Consider the following 16,967-nt stretch of genomic DNA (forward strand, 5'->3'; position numbering starts at 1 on the left):
AACAAAGTGGGAAAAATTATTTGCAAAATGTACATCTGACAAAGGATTAATATCCAGAATATATAAGGAACTCAAACAACTTTACAAGAAGAAAACAAGCAACCCAATTAAAAAATGGGCAAAAGAGCTAAGTAGGCATTTCTCTAAGGAAGATATACAAATGGCCAACAGACATATGAAAAAATGCTCAACATCACTCAGCATCCGGGAAATGCAAATCAAAACCACATTGAGATACCATCTAACCCCAGTTAGGATGGCTAAAATCCAAAAGACTGAACGATAAATGCTGGTGAGGTTGCGGAGAAAAAGGAACTCTCATACATTGTTGGTGGGACTGCAAAATGGTGCAGCCTCTATGGAAAATGGTATGGAGGTTCCTCAAACAATTGCAGATAGATCTACCATACAACCCAGCTATCCCACTGTTGGGAATATACCCAGAGGAATGGAAATCATCAAGTCGAAGGTATACCTGTTCCCCAATGTTCATCGCAGCACTCTTTACAATAGCCAAGAGTTGGAACCAGCCCAAATGTCCATCATCAGATGAGTGGATACGGAAAATGTGGTACATCTACACAATGGAATACTACTCAGCTATAAAAACAAATGAAATACTGCCATTTGCAACAACATGGATGGACCTTGAGAGAATTATATTAAGTGAAACAAGTCAGGCACAGAAAGAGAAATACCACATGTTCTCACTTATTGGTGGGAGCTAAAAATTGATATATAAATTCACACACACACACACACACACAAAAACCGGGGGGCGGGGGGGAAGAAGATATAACAACCACAACTACTTGAAGTTGATATGACAAGCAAACAGAAAGGACATTGTTGGGGGGGAGGGGGGTGGGAGAAGGGAGGGAGGTTTTGGTGATGGGGAGCAATAATCAGCCACAATGTATATCGACAAAATAAAACTTAAAAAAAAAAAAAAAAAGATAAGTACTTTGAAAATTTAAAAATACTACAGTAATAATTGTTGTGGTCAAGATCCACTGATGAATGCTAATATCAGTGGATGAAAATTTGAGAAGAAATAGGATATTAGCATAATCTCAAAATCTCCTCTAAGATATGTATCAATTACAAAGAGAAAAATGGTAACATTGCAGTGGAGAGAGCTAGCAGACACCACCTTAAAATGATTAAGGTTAGCATCATCAGCAGTAGGACATATCTACATCATGTACCCCCTTACACGATGCACTAAGGACACAACATTACTTCCATGGTATTCTTACCAAAGTGCATACCTACATCTAACCATGAGAAAGTATCACATAAGCCCAATTTGGGAGACATTCTACAAAACAACTGAGTGACACTCATCAAAAGTGTAAAGATCATGAAAGACAAGGAAAGACTGATGAACTGTTACAGATTGGAAGAGACTAAGGAGACACAACAATTAAATGTAATATGGGATAGTGCATTGGATCTAGAGCAGAACATTAGGGAGTGTGTGATGGAGTTTGGATGTGTTGTCCCCTCCAAAACTCATGTGGAAATCTGATCCCCAATGTGACAGTGTTGGAAACTGATTGAGTCATGGGGGCGGATCCCTCATGGATGGATTAATGCTCTCCCTGGGGGGGGGGGAGTAATGAGTGAGTTCTTGCTCTATTAGTTCCCACAAGAGCTGGTTGTTTATAGGACCCTGGCACCTCCTCTCTCTCTCTCTCTCTCTCTCTCTCTCTCGCTCGCTCGCTTCCTCTCACCATGTGATCTGCTTGTACCTGCCCCGGTGCCTGCCGCTTTCTGCCTTGAGTAGAAGCAGCCTGAGGCCTGTGCCAGATGCAGCTGACTTCAAATGTGAGCCAAATAAACCTCTGTTCTTTATAAATTGCCCAGTCTCAGGTATTTCTATCATAGCAACACAAAACAGACTAAGACAGTGTACTAGTCAGCACGGGCTGCTGTAACAAAATACCATAAACTGAGGGAGGGCTTATAAACAATGAAAATTGATTTCTCACAGTTCTGGAGGTTACAAAGTCCAAGATCAAGGTGCCGGTAGATTCAGTGTCTGAGGAGGGCCAGTCTGGCTCATAGACTGTTGTCGTTTTGCTGTGTTCCCACGTGGCACAAAGGCTCTCCAGAGTCTTTTTTTTTTTCGTTTTGGTGGCTGGCCAGTACAGGGATTAAGCCCTGGACCTTGGTGTTGTCGACAACTGAGCTAACTGGCCAGCCCCAGAGTCTCTTTTATAGAGGCACTAATCCCCGATTCATGAGGGCTCCATCCTCCTGACCTAGTCACCTACCAAAGTCCTTACCTTCTAACACCATCACGTTGGGGTTAGGATTTCAACATAGGAAATTTGGGGAACACAACCATTCAGTTCATAACAAGGGTAAATTGTTGAGATTTGAATAAGGTAGGTAGTTTAGTAGTTAATAATATTGTACCAATGTTAATTTCTTGGTTTTGTAATTGTACTATGGTTTTTAAATTGTCAACTTTAGGAGAAGCTGGGTAAAGGATATATGTGAACTCTGTGTACTATTTTTTGCAACTTTTCTGTAACTCTAAAATTATTTCAAAATAAAATTTTTTGGAAGTACTATTTACACCCATAGGATCAGTAAAAATGTAAGTCTTGGACAATTTAAAGAATTGGATAGGATATGGATCAAATTAAATTCTCAAATATTGCTGGTGTAAGTGTTTAGTGTACAAACACTGTAGAATATGTAGTTGTGTTTGTCGATATCTAGCAACATTGAATGTACACACATATAACCAAGCCAATTCTGTGGATAGGAACATATCCTAGAGGAACTAGGGTACATACAACACTCAAGGAAACATGTACGAGAATGTCCATCACTAATTATTTATGACAACAAACACTGGGAAACAAGGACAGTGGATAAATAAGTAGAGGTTCATTCATGCAACCAAATACCACACAGCAGTGCAAATGAATGGACTAGCCCTGTGCAGGCCAGCGTGGCCAAACCTCACAAAGAATGTGGAAAATTCAAGTTCCAAAAGGGGGATTTAGGCTATAATACTGTTTATATAAAGTTGTAAAACATGCCCAAAATACTACCTATTGATTCAGGATAAATAAAATATGACATTAAAATATAAAGTAAAATCTCCCCTGCGGGGATAAAGTGGGATAAGTAATCAGGGATACAAAAAGGACTTAAACTGTATTCCTAATGTATTATTTTAAAATTTTGATGGTACATACACAGACACTTGTTATATGATACTCGACACCTTTTTTTGTAATTTTTTTTTAAATGGGAGAATGTTTTAAGGCCTTACAAATAGATAAGGAAAAGATAAAAAGCCTAAGAAATAACAAAATATATGAATAGGCAGTTTCTGAATAAAAATCCATAAATGGTCAATAAGGAGTATATATGTTCAGTATTATTTTCATTAGTAATCAAATAAGTAAAATTTGAGCATCAATATGACACTGAATATCACCTACAAACTTGGCAAAGATTTTTAAGAAATTATAATACCCAGGTAGGACATACGAAAATGATGATTGATTATTCTCGTAGATTTTATGTGAGCATGTAAGTTGGTACAAATTTTCCAAAATGTAATTCAGTAATATTGTGATATAATAAGAAATATATGTGGTTCCTGCCCTCATTTCCTGACCCACAGCTCCTATAATCTTTTATGTGATAAGTATCTTTCTGTTCCGGAGTTGTATCCTTTTTCAATTAACAGGTAATAGTAAGTAAAATAGGTAATAGTGAGTTTGGTGAGCTGCTCTAGCGAACAACCAAACCCAAGAAGGGGCGTTGTGGGAAGCTCTGATTTGTAGCCAAGTTAGACAAAAAAAGTTGTGGGGACTCTGGGGACCTTCCACTTGTGACTGGCCTCTGAAGTGAGGGACAATCTTTGGGGCTGAGCCCTTAACCGCAGGATCTTATGCTATCTCCAGGTAGATGATATCAGAATTGAATTGAATTATAGAATGCCCAACTGGTGCTGGAATCGACAGTGTGGAGGAAAAAGCCCACATATGTGGTGACCCGAAGTATTGACAGTGGTGTGAACAGAGAAGGAAATCTAGTTTGCTTTTATTACAACCTCCACAGCGTGTACACCATTTGACCTGTTGAGTCCCTGGATAGCAATCCACGGGAAATTGTCAGAGATAGAAGATAGTCATCTCTTTATCATTTATAGTAGTGAAGTATTAAGACAATCTTAAAAAGCCACACAGCAGAAGATTGGTTAAATAAACCACGACTGTATTAGGCAGTTATTAAAAAATCACATTGTAGAAAAATGCTGACAGACAAAAGAAAATTTTTATAATACATTAAGTTAAAAAAACAAGCTATAAAATACAAATTGGTATGATCCTACTTTTTGGAAAATATAAATATATATGTACACAAATATACATACACACATATATGTATGTATGTGTGGGAAAAGAAGGGAGGTGGTTGTATTAGTTTTCTAGGGCTGCTGTAACAAAGTAACAGATTGGTGGCTTAAACAACAGAAGTGTATTTTCTCACAGTCTGAAGGCTCAAAGTCCAAGATCAAGGTGTGGGCAGGTTTGGTATCTTTTCAGACGTTCCTCCATGGCTTCTCTCTGTGTCCTTGCAGGGTCGCTCCTCAGCTGTGTGTATCAGTGTCCTAATTGTCTGCTCTTGTAAGAATGCCAGTCACATTGGAGTAGGGCTCATCCTAATGACCTCATTTAACCTTAATTACTTCTTTAAAGCCTTGTCTTCAAATAAAGACACATTCTGAGGTACTGGGGGTTATGACTTTATAGATGAATTTTGGGGGAGACACAATTCAGTCCATAACAGCTGTATACAAAAATGTTTGTTAACTAGTCATCTCTGAGTAACTGAAACATGCTTTTTAATAAAGATGATTTTAATGTTGCATGTTAAACCACCTCAAGTAAAATAATGAAATTATAATTGATTGTCATTATTACCAGTAACTTTTGCCCCGATAAGTTTCTAAAAATTGTCCAAATAGCTCATCCTTTTGAAACAGATTCTGAACTGAGGAAAAATCTGTTTATAGCTGCTCACTCCATGACAAATGAAAAAGAATAGGGTGGATCCAGACCTCCCCAGACATCTGGGGGAAAAAATAGGAAAATAAGTATGGTAAGACTGCAACACATGTTACATGATATTGTTTTGGTTGTAGAATATAAAGAGGGCAAAATAAACCTGTAAATGGGCTCTTAATAATCTGTGTGTATGTATATGCACATATATGCATATATGTATACGTACATATATTTTATTGTGGTAAAAAAAAACACAAGATCTGCCATCTTAACAATCAAGTGTAGAGTACAGTATTGTTAACTATAAGCACAATGTTGTAGAACAAATCTCTAGGATTTTTTCATCTTGCATAACTGAAACCCTTTACTCACTCAGCAGCAACTCCCATTTCCCCTTCCTCCCAGCCCGTGGCAACCACCGTTCTACTTTCTGTTTCTATGAGTCTGACTACTCCAGGTACCTCATAGAAGTGGAATCATGCAATATTTGTCCTTCTGTGACGGGTTAATAAACTGTATATTGTCTAGTGATGATCAGCATTCTTTCTCATCCCCTCTGTCACAGGGGCCTAGAAACTACATTTTCCACACTGCCTTGCCTCCAGAGTTCTGCATTTGAACTGAGTTTACTAGCAAGATACACTCACATGTTATTCGGAAACCCAAAGGAAAGCAAAAGGCATTCTTCCTCTGCCAGCAGTGGTGTGGGGGCTTTGGCAGTTGTGAGTCTTTTCAGGGGCTGACAAGACCATTCCATCTGCCGTCCACAACTCTTACCCAGATGCAGGGGATTTGTGATTTTAGGAGTGGTTTTCTGACCTCCGCGTGGTGGTGGAAACCTCCTGATCTCTGGATCAGAGGTATGGTGCATAACAGGAAAATTCGTAAAGTTCTGCTTACCTTCTGCTCCTCCAAGCATTCCAATTATTTTTGTTTCTATTATTATCTTTTTTAAAAAAATCAACTTTAGGTGTCAAAATAATTCAATGGGGAAGAACAGTCTTTCCAACAAATCATGCTGGGATAACTACATAACCACAGGTAAAAGAATGAAATTGGACCCCTACCTCACACTATATTCACACTAAGTTTTACATATAAAAACTAACTCAAAATGGATTTTACATCTAAATGTGAGTTAAAGCTATAAAACTCTGAGACGATTTACATAAGGAAAAATCTTCGTGACTTTGGATGAGGCAATGGTTTCTTAGATATGACAAGCAACAAGCAACCAATGAAAACAATATATACATAAATTATACTCCATCAAAATTAAAAACTTTTGTGCTTCAAAGACACTATCAAGAAAGTGAAAAGACAACCTACAGAATGGGAGAAAATATTTGCAAATCATGTATCTGATAAAGATTCAGAATATAAAAAGAACTCTTACAACTCAATAATTAAAAGGCAACCCAGTTTTAAAATGGGCAAAGCATCTGAGTAGACATTTCTCCAAAGATGATATATAAATGACCAATAATCACCCAAAAAAGATGCTCGACAGCTTTAGTCATTAGGGAAATGTGAATCAAAACCACAGTGAGATACATTATACCCATGAAGATGACTAGAAAGAAAAAGGCAAATAATAAGTGTTGGTAAAGGATGTGATAAAATTGGATGTTCCACATTGCTAGTGAGAATGTAAAATCGTGCGGCCACTGTATAAAACAGCTTGGTAGTTTCTCAAAAAGTTAAACATAGTCACCACATGGCTCAGCAATTCCATCCCTGGATATATACATACCCCAGAGAACTGAAAACTTATATCTACACAATAACTTGTACATGAATGTTCATAACAACATTATGCATAATAGTCAAAAAGTGAAGTGTCTGTTTTCTTTCACATTTTTATTGCATGGTCTATCTTCTTATTACCGATTTGTAAAGTCCTATGTCAGATCTATGTACTAGAAATCTTTTCTCCCATTCTGAAGTTTGTATTTTCATTTTCTTAATGATGTCTTTTAAAAAGCAAAAAATGTTTCTTTTCATGAAATCAAAGTTATCCATTTTTTCTTTTATGGTTAGTGCCTTTTAATAATGTATATCATACTCCATCAAAATTTAAAGCGTCTGCGTTTCAAAGGGCACTCCGTTAACATTTTTAGTAATGTTAAGAATTCCTTGCCTACCTCTAAGGTCATGAAGATTTTTCGCCTATGTTTCCTTTTAGAAGTCTTATAGTTTTACCTTTTACATTAAAGGCTATGATTCATGTCAAGGTAAGCTTTGTGTGTGGTATGCAGTAAGGGTTGAGCTTCACTCCTTTTCCATACGGATATTCAGTGCCAGCACTGTTTTTTGTTAAGACTACCTCTTCCTCATTGAATTACATTGGCATCTTTGTCAAAAATGAACTTACAATATAACTGTGGGTCTGTTGGGGGCTCTATTCTATTCCATTGATCTATATGTCCATTACCACGCTGTCTTGATTACTGTCTTGATTACTGTAGCTTTACAGTAAGGCTGCTTACTCTTCATTTTTTTAAAAAAGTTTCTATTCTAAGTTTAGTATTTTCATATAAAACTATTGTCATTTCTTATTTTAAAAAGCCTCTGGGATTTTGACTGGATTGCATTGAATCCATACATCAATTTGGGGAAAATTAGAATCATAACAATAATATTAATTATCTATTGTTGCATAGCAAACCACCCCACAACCTATTGGCTTAAGCCAAGAATCCTTTATTCACAAACTTGCAATTTGTGAATAAAGACAGAAAAGGTTCACCTCTGCTCCACACGGTGTCAGCTGAGGTAGCTCATTTGGGGGCTGATAGGTCATCTCCCGAGACAGCTTACTTGCATGACTGGCTAGATAGTGCTGCTGTCAGCTGGGAGCTAAGCCAGTATGAAGGCTGGGGGCCTCTATTCCTCTCCCTGTGAACTTCTGCCTTTCCATGGCAATTTGTTTTTATTATTATTATTGGTTTTGGGGGGAGGTTAAAAATTTTTTTTATTGAATCAAAATTGATTATACATATTTGGGGGATTCAACATTGAGATATGTTGATCAAATCAATATTACTAGCATATATATTATTACAGATCATAATTATTCTTTATGCCCCTTGTCCAACCTCTCCCCCTCCCACTCCCCCGCCCCCCTCTAATTACCCTAGATTTCTTCTTTTCTTTTCTTTTCTTTTTTTTTAAATAGATGACCGGTAAGGGGATCTTAAGCCTTGACTTGATATTGTCAGTACCACACTCAGCCAGTGAGCTAACCTGCCATCCCTATATGGGATCCGAACCCATGGCCTTGGTGTTATCAGCACCACCCACTCCCAAGTGAGCCACAGGCTGGCCCTTCTTCTCTCCTTCTGAAAGAGTAATGGTTACTCTGTTAACTTGTTGCCTAGATGATCTGTCCAATGCTGAGAGGTGTGTCCAGGTCCCCCAATATCATAGAGCAGTTGCTTCTTCTGTCAGACTGGAATGGGCTTTGTGGAGAGAGACATCCTCTTCTTTTCTTTGTCTCTCCTGGTGACTCTCCTTGTGTCAATGCACTCCAGTGGTTGGCAGACCATCTGCATGGTGCTTGTGGTGTCTAGCCACTTTCACAGCAGCCATGTTTACTGTGGTGGCTGTGGTGGGCCACCCACTTGGAGGTGATGTTTTTGGCATGCTCCTTGGTGCTGGTGGTGTGCCTGGTTGTGGGGAGTGTCTGGTCCCCAGATCCATGCCTCAGGTCCTCAGCAGGCCCCGAGGTGCTGGCGCGGTGTGCCAGGTTGTGGAAGTGGGGTCTGGTCCCAACTCCATACCTCAGGTCCCTGGGCAGGCCCCAAGGCACTGGTGCAGTGTGCCCAGTTCTGGGAGAGGGGCCCAGTCCCTGGCTCCATACTTCAGGTCCCCAGGTGGGCACCAAGGCGCTGGTGCATTGTGCCTGGTTGTGGGAGGGGGGTCCGGTCCCCTTCTCCTTACCTCGGGTTCTCAGGCTGGCCGCAAGGCACTGGCACGGTGGACCTGGTTGTGGGAAAGGGGTCCGGTCTCCTCCATGCCTCAGGTCCATGGGCGGGCCCCAAGGTGCCGGCGTGGTGTGCCTGGTTGTAGGAGAGGGGTCCAGTCCACAGATCCATGCCTCAGGTCCCTGAGAGGTCCGAGGCACTGGCGGTATGCCTGAGCCGGAACTAATTTGTTGTCCTTTGCTTACTTCTACAATGGGGGAACTTCCTGTGGGAACCAGTACTTGAGCCGTGTTGTTGAACTAAATTGCTGCTTTGCTGCTGGTTCCCTAGCGAAGGCTTTTTGTGCAGCTCAGGGTTTAATGGTTGACCTTATGGGTACTTCCGGCTCTCCAGAGACCCAATGCACCTGGGTTGTGTAGAAACTCTGGTCTGGGCCTGAGTTTTTTCATCAAACTGCACCCCATGCAATTCTATATTCCTGACCAGTCTCCTCTGAGTGGTCCTATGCTGATGGGGGGGCAGATCAGCTGTCCTTGCTGTGCCCCAGTGTTCTCCGGGTGGGCCCATCTCCCCCACAGCCTGCACTCCAAACACTTCCCTTGGGACGGGTCCTGTGCCAGTCCCTTGCGATGACTCACCCACCTCTGAATGGCTCCCCTTTTTCGGTTGTTCTGGCTCCTCGCTTCTATGTGAGTCCGTGGGAGCCCTATTAGTGGTCTTGCTGTCCTGGGGACCACCAAGGCCCTCTTCTCCCCTGCCGCCTCCAAGCAACTTCCATCTGAAGGGCACAGCTGTGGCTTCTGCTGGTTCCTGCTCCATGCACTCAGCAGCTCCAGCCTTAAAGCCTTATTATTGTTTTATCATTTTACAGTGTAAACATTTGGGGGGGCCCTTTATCAATTTCTCCTAACTCCCTTCCCCTCCCCCTTTCCCACATCTGCTGGCCTCAGTTCCATTCTCTCCTTTTGAAAGTTCAAGGAATTATTGTGATTGTTGTTTCTTTTTTTTTCTTCTTTCTTTCTTTCTCTTTCTCTCTCTCTCTCTCTCTCTCTCTCTCTCTCTCTCTCTCTCTCTCTCTCTCTATCCCACCCACCCCCCTCACCACTTATGAGTGAGGATATGCCATATTTCTCTTTCTGTATCTGGCTTCTTTCACTTAACATAATTTTCTCTCAGTTCATCCATGTTGCTGCAAATAGCAGAATTTGATTCCTTTTTATGGCAGAGTAGTATTCCATTGTGTATACATACCACATTTTCCTCATCCGCAGATGGACATGTAGGTTGGTTCCAACTTGTGGCTATTGAAAATAAAGCTGCAATAAATATGGGAGTGCAGGTATTCCTTCAATATGATGATTTCCATTCCTTTGGGTATTCATCCAGCAGCAGGATTGCTGGATTCTATGGCAGTTCTCTCTGCAATTGTTTGCAGAACCTCCATACTGTTATCCAGAATGGCTGCACTAATTTAGAGTCCCAACAACAGGGTGGGAGGGGTCCCCTTTCTCTGCATCCTTGCCAGCATTTGTTATTCTCTGTCTTTTTGATACTGGCCAGTCTAACTGGGTGAGAAGATATCTCAGTGTGGTTTTGATTTGCATTTCCCTGATGCTTAGCAATGTTGAGCATTTTTTCATGTGTCTGTTGACCATTTGTATATCTTCCTTTGAGAAATGCCTATTCAGCTCCTTTGCCTATTTTTTAATTGGGTTCCTTGTTTTTTTACTTTTGGGGTCTTATTCATAAAGTCTTTGCCCAGGCCTACATCCTGAAGTGTTTCCCCTGTTTTCTTCTAGGATTTTTATAGTTTGAGGTCTTATATTTAAGACTTTAGTCCATTTTGAGTTGATTTTGGTGTATGGTGAGAGTTACAGGTCTAGTTTTGTACTTCTACATGTGGATGTCCAGTTTTCCAGCACCATTTATCAAAAAGGCAGTCTTTTCCCTCAGTGTATCTTCTTTGTGCTTTTGTTGAAGATCAGTTGGCTGTAAGTGTGTGCATTGATTTCTGGGTTCCCCATTTTGCTCCATTGATCTGAGTGTCTGCTTTTATGCTAGCACCATGCTGTTTTGGTTACTATAGCTTTGTAGTATAATTTGAAGTCAGATAGTATAATGCCTCCAGCTTTTTTTTTTTTTTTTTTTTTGCTTGGGATTGCCTTGGCTATTCATGGTCTTTTGCTGTTCTGTATAAATGTTAGGATTCTTTTTTTCTATTTCTGTGAAGACTGTCCCTGGTATTTTGATGGGGATTGCATCAAATCTATAGATCACTTTGGGTAATATGGATATCTTTACAATGTTAATTCTTCCACTCCAAGAGCATGGAATGCCTTTCCATCTTTTGGTGTCCTCTTTAATTTCTTTCAGCAGTGATTTGCAGTTCTCATTGTAGAGATCTTTCACCTCCTTGGTTAAATTGATTCCTAGGTATTTTATTTCTTTGGTAAGTATTATAAATGGGCTTGCTATCTTGATTTCTTTTTCTGCTAGTTTGTTATTGGAGTATAAAAAGGCTACTGATTTTTGCATGTTGATTTTGTATCCTGCAACTTTCCTGAAATTGTTTATCAGCTCTAAGGGATTTTTTATAGAGTCTTTAGGTTTTTCTATATATAGGATCATGTCATCTGCAAACAGGGACAGTTTGACTTCATCTTTTCCAATCCAGATGCCCTTTATTTCTTTCTCTTGCCTGACTGCTCCGGGTAGTACTTCCAATACTACATTAAATAGGAGTGGTGAGAGTGGGCATCCTTGTCTTATTCTTATTCTTTTCAGCTTTTCCCTAAGAATAGGGAGAAGCTTTCAGTGATATTGACAGTGGGTTTCTCATATATGGCTTTTATGTTGTTGAGATACTTTCCTTCTGTACCTGATTTACTGAGAGTCTTTATCCTGAAGGGATGTTGAAATTTGTCAGATGCTTTTTCTGTGTCTTTTAAGATAATCACATGGTTTTTTGTCCTTGATTTTGTTGATGTAGTGCATCACATTTAATGACTTGTATATGTTGAACCATCTTATATCCCTGGGTTGAATCCCACTTGATCATGGTGTATAATTTTTTTAATGTGTTTCTGTATTATGATTGCTGTTGATTAAAATGATCGGAGACGCGAAGGAAGACGCAGCAGACGAGATACAGGTGAAGAGCGTGGGGCTACTGCTCTCTCAGGCAAATAGCACCGACTCAGCCGCTGTTACAGCTTTTATTACATTTAGCAAGCTAGTGCATGCAAGATAAGCATTAATGCATAAATTCTGCTATACTATTCTCAAGAGCAGAAGGCCGTTACCTCCCTTCTGAAGCACTTGGTTATCTATATTGTGTCTCCTGGGAACATCCCAAGAAAGTGTTCTCACGACTTCAAGCGTTGTCAAGGATTGTTTGCAATCCTTGACATTTCTTGGCTAACTCATTTGTGAGTTCACCAAGTGAACACGTCCTTGGGTGCTGTCCACAGAAGTCCATTAACCATTTCCTTCAGATTGCTTAATGTTTTGTTGAGGATTTTTGCATCTATGTTCATCAGAGATATTGGCCTGTAGTTTTTCATTGTCATATTTTTGTCTGGCTTTGATATCAGGGTGATTCTGGCCTCATAGAATGAGTTTGGGAGAATGGCCTTTGTTTCAATTTTTTAGCATAGTTTGAAAAGAATTAGTATTAATCCTCTTTAAAGGTTTGATAGAATTCACCAGTAAAGCTATGCAGTCCTGGGCTTTTCTTTGTTGGGAGACTGCTGATTACTGCTTCAATCTTGTTGCTTATTATTGGTCTGTTCAGGTTTTCTGTTTTTTCTTGGTTCAGTCTTGGTAGTTTGCGTGTGTGTCCAAAAATTTATCCATTTCCTCCATGTTTTCAAATTTGTTGGCATATAGTTGTTTATAATAGTCTCTAATAGTTCTTTGTACTTCTGTGGTATTGGCTGAAATGTCTCCTTTTTCATTTCTGATTTTCGTTATTTGAGTCTTCTCTTTTTTAGTTGGCCTAGCTAATGGCTTGTCTGCTTTGTTTATCTTCTCAAAAAAACAACTTTTTGTTTCATTGATCTTTTGTATCATTTTGGGGCCTTTATTTCATTTAGTTCTGCTCTGCTCTTAATTATTTCTTTCCATCTACTAATGTTGGGATTGGATTTTTCCAATCCCAACATTAGTAGATGTGTCTTTATTTTCATTAGTAGTGTGTCTTTATTTTCATTAGTTTCAAGAATTTTTTTTATTTCCTGTTTAATTTCTTCTTAGAACCATAGGTTATTCAGGAGCATGTTTTCTGCATGGCAATTTGGATTCTGCACAAAACAGTAGCTGGACTCCAAGAGCAAACGTCCCAAGAAAACCAGTCAGAAGTATATAGAGACTTTGTGAGCTACCTTGGAAGTCACATAGTATCACTTCTGCCGTACTCTATTGGCCAAGGCAGTCCCAAAGGTCCCCTCTATTGGCCAAGGCAGTCCCAAAAGTCCCTGTGTTCAAGGGGAATGTCTTAGACCATTCAATGGCAACAGTTTCAATGTTACATTGTAAGAAAAGCATATGGGAGGAATATATTATGGTGTCCATCTTTGGAAAACACAATCTGCCACAACAATATTGAGTTTTTTGATCAATAAGCATGGTATATCTCTGAGTTTATTTTGGTTTTTAATTTCTCTCAGCAATATTTTGTAGTTTTCAGTATACAGATCTTGCACTCATTTTGCTATATTTAACCCTAAATATTTCAGGTTTTCTGATGTCATACCAACATAATCTCTCTGTCTCTCTCTCTCTCTCTCTCTCTCTCTCTCTCTCTCTCTCTCTCTCTCTCTCTCCGTGTGTGTATGTGTGTGTGTCTTTCTCTCAAACCTGAAGTATATGGTTCCCAGGTCTTTTCTTATTCCTGCTTAGAAAGCACTATCGAGAGCTTTAATTTATTCATTTAGTCAAACAATATAATTTCAATCAATGAAAAGCAATATGAATCAAACAAAGCAGATGGCGAGGTGGGAATGATGGGGTACAGACAGAGGTTATCTTAGACGAGGTGGTCCTCCCTGGTGAGGTGTCATTTTAGCAAAGACATGAATGATGTGAAGTAGCAGCCATATATATAGATCTGGGTAAGAACATTCTAGACAGAGCAAACAGCAATTTCAAAGGTTTGGACCCATGAATAAGCTTATTTTCTTGAGGAGATAACAAGAAGACCAGTGTAGTTGGAGTGCAGTGAAGAACAAAATGCCAAAAGGTGAAGTTGGTAAGACTGACAGACAAACTGCGTTTTTTATAACCTAAGATTAGAGGTGACATCCCATCACTTCTGTCATGTAATATTCATCACACAGATCAACCCTGGCTCGATATGGGATGGTATGAATGCAGGAAGAGGGTATCATTGGAGGTCTTAGAGGCTACCTATCACAGTGATTTTTGAGTTTTTCTTTTTCTATCAGGAACTGAGTAAGGGAAATTCCATAATCTGGCTTCACTCTGCCATATTCACCCAGTATTCATTTGCATGCTGGTTTTCATGTGAATTTTCAAAACTACTGAGAAGGATATATTAAACTCCCCATCATCCAGCCTCAACTTTCAACATGCGGCCAATCTGTTTCATCCGTGTATTTCCCATTTCCCCCACCCCAGATTATTTTGAGGTAAATCAAAGGCATATCATTTCTTCTGTGGGTATCCCTAAAATTTAACTCTTCCTTTTTAAAAAATGTAACCACAATATCATTATTACACCTGAAAAAATTAATAGTAATGCTTTAATTTTCAGTTGTGTTTAAATTTCCCTATAAACGTCCTTTTACAGTTGGTTCACTTAAATCAGGATTTAAACAAAGTCTACACATTTACATAACTATATAAATAGAAAAGAATTATAAAAAGTAAAATGCACTTAGGGTCTTCTATATACTTAAGAAATGGAGAAGAAATTACCTTTGCCCTTGTCTTCCATCCTGAACAATATGTTCCCTCGAATTCAGATTATAATAATCAGTGTCACCCTTTAGGAGTTAACACTCTGATGTTTCTATAGGGAAATGCAACCTAAGTTCTAAACAAACAATTTAGAAGCATAATTGTGGAAAACATCCCCTTGGTAAGTTGAGGATTCCAGAAAACACCACCCCATGTGCCTTCAGGCTAGTGGATCCATCTAAGGCACCCAATTTAACACACACAACTGCAACTGAACTAAGGTAACACCTGAATTATATGAACTGCACAAATTCCCTACAAGGAACACATACATAAATATATAATTATCTCAATTGTTGTAGCTAAAAAGGTGTTTCTGAAGAAATAGGTGCAGCAAAAAACAAGGAGAGCAAGCAGAGACACTTCCTTAGAAATAATCTGGCATCTCCAGCTATTGCATGAATCATTCCTAGACATGATGTCCACGGCACATTGATATGAGTATTATAAGTTATCAGTTATCAGCAGCCAAATATAGGCTGAGAAATTAAAAGTATTATTCAGGAAAGAGAGAAGTTAATAGTGTTTCATTAGGACTAGAGAAATATTATTTACTCTCAGTTTTTTAGTGAGCCACAAAAATATCACTTTGCCCTTTTTACATGGTGAGAAACAAGTGAAAGAAATGACATAGAAAATGCTAGTTCTTTATAAAGAACCATGGGCATTCACCAGATTTTCTACCATTTCTTCCTATAAAATTCTCGCTGGGTAAATAGAGGCGGGTTGGGAGAAGGATGCTGTATGTGTTGAAAATTTGACAAAGCACTTACACAATCATAATACTTTCAGTTTTAAAATTAAATAAAAGGATAGGTAACCATCCCCTGTTTTGGCACACCAGGAAACTTGGGCCCAGATGGGGAATTGCTTGGGTCTCACAGCCAGTTGGTCCTAGAACTGAACTGAAACTGGGCCAGATCTTCTGCCTACTAGAGAGGGGCTCTGACCATTTCACCATAGGGTGGCTCTGCTAACATCAGAATCAGCAGTTACAGGAAAAAATGCTGAAGTAGTAATGAGAGCTACCAGCCCCCCACTCGTCTTTGATTAAGAACTATCTCCTTCATTCTTTTCTCTTCCTTATCAGTCTCTCCTTTCTTCCCTTTCTTTCAACAAGCCCATCCTGTGATAGCAACTGAGGCTGAACTCCCAATTAGTCCCAATCAGTTTTGGCCAGATTTGGAAGTTTGCATACTAGCCTCAACTAACCAAAATTCTTTCTTCTTACAATATAAGGCCAACCCCCCTTCATTTTCATCCTTAAATCTCCACCCCCAAGAGAACATGAGACACGTGTAACATACATGATGCCACAATGCACATGAATCTCTACTTGAATATGCATAAAAATAATCCAGCCCTTGTTGAATATGTATGAGTTCCTGTAGCTAGACCCTTAGAAGTTGTAACTCCCACCTGCTCAAGGAGCTTGGTTTATTTTAGGTCGTGAGACTGACCTGGGCCTGGCTGTGAACCCACAATAAACTTCTTTCTGTCAGATGCTCAAATCACCATCTTTTTTCTATTTGCATACACAATAAACAAGGACCCTCCAGGTGTTCTCCCATGACAGTGGTAATGCCCATTTTAGTTTGCAATCTACCATTTCTTTTGAAATACTTTCTAAGTAGGTGTGGTTGAATATTTGGGAAAAGTTCACATAAAATGTATTCACTATCCCATCATTTCTCAGTGCTGAATTCTGAGACCCTTCATGAGATGATGCAGCATAAAGGCCCTCACCAGGTGTCAGCTCCTTGACCTTGGACTTCCCAGCCTCCAGAAATGTGATAAATAAATTTCTTTTCTTTATAAACTTTTCCTTATAAATTACTCAGTCTCTGGTATTCTGTTATAGGAACACAAAATGGACTAAGACCCCTGGTTTGAAAGATCTCCTAATGCTTGCCAGTATGAACTCCTCAAACTCTCCATCTGGGTGTCCTTTTCCATGTTCTCATGGAATTAACGAATCAAGAATTGATGAATCAACAGTCTGAATGTGTATCAGTGAAGT

The sequence above is a fragment of the Cynocephalus volans genome, chromosome 13 (genome assembly GCF_027409185.1).
Source record: "Cynocephalus volans isolate mCynVol1 chromosome 13, mCynVol1.pri, whole genome shotgun sequence".
NCBI classification, from domain to species: Eukaryota; Metazoa; Chordata; class Mammalia; order Dermoptera; family Cynocephalidae; genus Cynocephalus; species Cynocephalus volans.